Source organism: Helianthus annuus, chromosome 12, assembly GCF_002127325.2.
Source record: "Helianthus annuus cultivar XRQ/B chromosome 12, HanXRQr2.0-SUNRISE, whole genome shotgun sequence".
Lineage (NCBI taxonomy): Eukaryota > Viridiplantae > Streptophyta > Magnoliopsida > Asterales > Asteraceae > Helianthus > Helianthus annuus.
Genome location: NC_035444.2, coordinates 91,648,790 through 91,654,789, shown reverse-complemented (window position 1 = coordinate 91,654,789; position 6,000 = coordinate 91,648,790). Strand labels below are relative to the sequence as shown.

The window sequence follows — 6,000 nt, the reverse complement described above, 5'->3', positions numbered from 1 at the left end:
TCACAATTGTTACGGTTGTCGTTGTCACACTCTAAAAGTTAGTATGGTTGAGACTTAAAACTACTTTAAAGCAAAAAAATGCATTGTCCATCCGCGCTGCACCAATCGAACAGTCCTTCCATTTCTTTTTTGAACAACTTTAAACACATCGAAATAAACCACGCTTAATTGGTTATCAGATGGATGAATAAGAGGTTGCTGACAAAAAAAATGCAATGTCAGTGAGAGGAAAAATAGAATAACTTTAATAAATAGATATGAAGAACCACTCGCAATAGCATCCAAACAATAAAGTCACCATGGTTTAACATATGAGTACTCAACATTACTTTCAAAATTTACATTGAAATCAGACAGCCACTATTTTACATATTTAGCTACGTGCACAGTGGGTTTTGGTTTACGAATAACAACACAAATCTAAAAATAATAGACGAAATTTGTGAAATAGAAGCAAATCTCGAATGGAGACAAAGTTTCAATAACTTTCACTTCTTGCACGAAGACAATGTCGGTGACGAACACCACCGACACTGACGACCAACCCTACCAACGACAGGGATTCGCTCATTGGGCCAAAATCGGCTACTTGGAACCTCGCTGAAGAAGTTGGTTAGCCGGAACCTTAGTTCTAGCAGTCGTCACCGCCAATCTCCCATGTACCGCCACCCAAAGGTGCGGCTATTGACCACCACGAACCACCATCACAATTGTCGCTATGTCACCAAAACAGCAAACCTGTTTTAACAAACAAAAACATAAGATACACAAATAATAAAAACATAAAAATCCAAATATACCAAGCGTCATCCAAGTTAAGAAGAACATCAATTGAGCTGCCACTAATGAAGAAGAGCACCAACAAACCTAATAAAAAAACAAAAACTTAAGATCAAAAAACAAAAACTACGAAAGAAATCAGCTCAAGAATTCCAGCTCAAAGAAATACAGACCAGAAAAGAAACACACATGTAATCGAATTTCGATGAACAAATGGCTTATAAGAAGGGATAATTACACATCACTATACGTGCGGCACACTCTGGACCTGAAGCAGCTGCAGTGGTGGCTGACGGTGCCGTCGGTACGGTGGTGGAACGGTGGATACGCACGTCTCTCTATTTTCAAAATGGGAAGACGGAATAAAAGTGGCGTCTATTGGAGTTATGATGGATAAAGGCCAAAGAACCATTAATATTTTGTATATGATGGTAAAAGGTTATGCACGTCTCTCACTTTTCAAACCCACTGCCCTCTTTCCCTTTCCTTCATAAAAAACTTATACGTATATGTGTAGTATAATCAGATACAAAATCATAAGGTAATGCGTGTCCCAATACTTTGATTACATACCTCAACATTTCGTTTTGTGCCTTTTATTCGCTCATTCCACGTGTTACGTATGAGCGTTCTTCGCCCCTCAGCAACTAAAGCTCCAACAGGAATAGTACAATAATCAATGACCTGTTAGAGATCAAAATAATAAAAACATCAAACTCCAGAATGGAAAACAGAAATTCGGTTAAAGTTGCACAATATAACCTTAGAAAATACTGAAATGAAATACCTTCTCTAACTCCGAAACTGTTGAACACGAACCATATTACTGTATGCTCGTTCATAGTCACAAGGACCTACAATATAATACACAAGCAGAAATCTAAACACCACTCAAATGCTTTTTTATGTGATAACTGTAACATCCGGCAAAAACGGATATCCAAAATCCGAACCGTTTTGAAACCCGAAAAACCTAAATTTTGAATCTCGGAAATTTTCGCGAATTTATTCAACTGATTGAGAAATTCAATGCTTTTAATCTAAACTATCAATATAGTGGTTTATTTAATTAAATTAACTAATTTAAAAGTTTATATATATAAATAAACTAGTTAATTATTTAATTAATCAATTTAAAGAAAAAAAGGATTATATATATGTAAACTAGTTATGAGTTTTAGGTTTACTAATCAAGTTAGTGTCAGTTATTACAAACTTGTAAGTCAAGGGGGTTAAATTGTATTATTGGAAAACCTTTAATCTAAAAAGGAAACAAAAATGGGTTGTGCCCAGACTCGAATCCGGATTGTCGCGTATAAACACACAACAGTCTAACCACTCCGCTACAGTCTTCACATCTTTCTAACATAAAGTCTTTAACATTTTCAACGAAGTCTTCGTTTCCTTTTTTCAGTTTTTGACGCCAAAAGAAGAACAGAACCATGACAACCCATCGTTTCCTATTTGAGCGCTTGCTGATTTTTCGAGACTAAACATGATTACACGGTTTCCATCTTGATTACCAATCAAGAACCTAATTGTCACACCCCAATCGATGGCGGAAACATCGGGGTGAGGCACTGAGCGAAACAGATTGTCTAGGAGAAATCCATAACAACTAATTTACCAGATAATTAACATTATGTCCCATACCATAACTCATCAAATAAAGCAGTTATTACAGACATAGTTATCTCAAAGACAAAGCATAGTTCCGACAACTCAAAATATTAATTGTTTATTTCTAGACTCTCCTAGTCTTGATTCCACAAAGCAAGCAAAGCGTAAGCATCCTAAACACCTGTCACATACGTTAAAATAAAGTCAATACACATAGTGTAAAGGTGAGCATACAAGTTTAATAACATAATAGTAGCGAAAGCGAGTTTACGCATAACCAACATGTAACACGTAGTAATGCGAAGCAAGTAGGTTATCAACAATGAAATATGCATAGACGTGACTGCGCGTTGTAGAGTGCACAACACATATCACCACTGTGACACGTGAAGAAATACCCTTAGCAACCCCCATCCACGACAGGTGCTGAGTCAAAACTATAGTACTATCGTTGCTAAAGTGTCAGGCAACAATCACTGTGTAAACATAACATACAAGCATTCATCGAATAACACGTATAACATGCAGAGTGGTTAGCGGATAAAAAGTGTTTGTGTTGTTGTAACGCCCAAATTTCACATTCCGAAATGTGATATTATCATACTTTTATTTAACAAAATTCGGGCATGACCCGTTCATATAATGAACGATTCCCTGTATGACCAACTTGTAAGAACTTAAATACGACACAGCGGAAAATACGAGCCCAAAAATTTCGTTCTTGAAAAGTCATATTAACTACATGAATACCCAATTACAACTTGTAATACATTCACAATGTTAATTATATCATGACTTCATGACCTATTTAAAACAAACTACGTGACTGTTCTACCCCGTACAATCCTTGCACCAACTCGAGCTAAGTCCGCTTCACTTCGATGATGGTAGAGGTACCCGAGCGATACCTGTGGACACCACGTACAACCCAACCATTAGTCAATAACACACCATGCAACATTAAACTATATACTAGAAATTCGTAAGGCATTCTATAAAATAAACGTGGAACTGTCCAAACGCCTTCTTAATACTCTTATCCAAATCCGGTTTCGTTCCTTCATGAAGCTGATACATTCATACCTGCATTACATTCCAACTCATGGCACATCATTAGTAATCGTAAGTACCCAAATACCGTGATAACGTTCATACATATGTCTCTAGGATCGAACATTCATTCACACAAACATTCACACTTAAACACTTATCATCACATATACGTGTATACATACGTACCTTCACACATGTCTACACTCTTCCTACGCTCAATCAATTATTCACAAAAATAAGCACTAGCTCCTGTTTACCACTTCTTACACATGGATTTATGCAGAAATAACATAATCACAAATTTACATGGTATAGACGATATACAAATCGAACTACATGCTTTCTAGATTCCTATACATACATATATATATATATATACACTTCTAAACTTTCCTACACTAGCACGAAACAAACCGTTCATTCACCAACTGACGACCTTTAACATCATTTATATTCAAAGCCATTCTTAACATAATGTATGAGGCCTTGGAAAACCATTTTTAGTCAAGTCTCATGTTCAAAACATCAAAAATTCAGCAAAAAGCCGGCAGCACGGTCCCTCGCGGGCCGCGTAAGTCATGCTTACTACGCGGGGCGCGACAGCTCCACCGTAAGCTACGGTGGCTACTGTAGCTTACGGTGGCCTGAAAATGCTTACGGTGAGATGCTACTGCCGTACGGTTGCCCAAAAGACTTCAGAACCTACCGTAGCTTACGGTGGCTACCGTAAGCTACGGTGGCGACCAGTTCAACCCCCATTTTAACCACTAAAACTCCCATATCTTGCCCCATACACATCCGAAACACATAGAACTTATTCCTAATGGTCCGTAAAAATATTCCCCTTACATCTTTGACTAAGAGTCCTTGCCCCGGGTCCTTAATCTTCACAAATTTCATTACCGCTATCTTACTTATTCAACCCGTTTAATCCCATCAAACTACCTTCGACTTAGATAACTACCCTCGTCTAAACTAGATCAATACTTATCTTAAAACTTTCATCATTACATAACCTTACATAATGTCCCCATATTCATGAACATAAAAATCCTATATGCATACTAAGAAGTGAGTCGGAAGTCACTTACCTTGGCTTCCTTGTCCTCTCTTGATCCGTTAGTCTTTCTTGCTTGAGTCCATTTCCACATGATCCCTAATGCTTTCGTGTCACCGCAATCACATCCTTGTTAGTGTACACGATTTTACATATAAATGATCATATCGAAAGCATAAATCACACTTGACTTTCATAGTCAAATCTAATAAACATAAAGCATATATCCAAAATCACATATTTTCAAACTCATACAATCCATCATGTTAACGCATAAAACACATATTAATTTAGCACATACCATATAACACTATATACATTTTGTACTCATGATGCAAATGTACTTACAACCGCATGATCACATAATCATATTCGCATACACGTTTGCTTACATATACTTTCACGTGTAAATGTTTTGTGATTCTACATTTGGCAATATAATCCATGGTAACAATATGAGATAACTTCCAACATTATTACTGACCAATTAACTATTCGTTTCACCTATCATACACATTCACTCTTAATTACCATGATTCAAGCGCATCAAATACAAGGCGAGCATTACACCATTCAAGCACAAGATACAAGTTCCTAAAGCATAATCTTTATCGAAACATACATTTTTCCGAATACTCATACGAATTGTATCTAAAGCACACTATTCAAGTTAGTTTGCTACTAACCTCGTCTTTCCACAATTCATTCATAATCTCGAGCCGTTTCATATAATTCTCACATCCAAACATCACTTAGACATTTTATCAAACACTTGGCGGGTTTCGCATTTATAGAGTATATTGTACAAGTATCTTGTGTTCATCTTCCTATTCTTGCCTTTAAAAATCAAATACTATTAAAATCGACCTAAAACCACACCATACTCAAACTATCAAACAAATATTCATCACATACAACATGTTACATCAATTTTTTGAACAAGAATTCGACATGGGTGTTATACCCATATTGCCATTCTCATTAGCCCAAGTGGGTTTCATCTTCAAACGTCAACTAACATCAAAATCTTGTAAAATTCACATTCCATATGATAATTCTAACATATATTCGTGCTCAATTTCATAAAATTTCGTGAATTGATCATAACCCAATTCATACAAAAATCATCAAATTCAAAATAACAACTTACCATGTATTTGTTAGGGCTAGATGATCATGTTTAGGTCCATGCATCAGGTTAGAGCCAATTTCCTCTTTCGATTTGAAGATTTATGCTGAATTAGGGTTTGTGCCCTTTTCTGCCTTTTCTCCTGTGCGATCGTATGCACCCCCACACACACTCAGTGTGTGTTTTTGAGTTTTATTTTTATTGACTAAACTGCCATTTTGGTCCCTGAGGTTTGGTCACTTTTGCCACTTTAGTCCAAAACTCAAACTTTTTGAATCTGGGTCCCTGTGGTTTCAGTTTTATTGCCATTTTCATCCAAAAATAAAATCAGCTCAAATTTCTTAAATAAAATCCTAGGTTT

General features: G+C 36.4%; 1 long non-coding RNA gene across 2 annotated transcripts; it reads right to left on the bottom strand.

Annotated features, from left to right (window-relative positions):
- Nucleotides 1–222: 222 nt before the first annotated feature.
- On the bottom strand, nt 223–1,391 carry LOC110895437. Of its 2 annotated transcripts, none has more exons than XR_002567144.2 (3): nt 954–1,391; nt 801–867; nt 223–738 (listed from the first exon to the last, which is right to left on the bottom strand). It is a non-coding gene; the product is annotated as an uncharacterized LOC110895437 (long non-coding RNA). The 2 variants fall into 2 exon arrangements; XR_002567143.2 differs by having other exon boundaries at nt 970–1,353.
- Between the last annotated feature and the right edge of the window lie 4,609 nt (nt 1,392–6,000).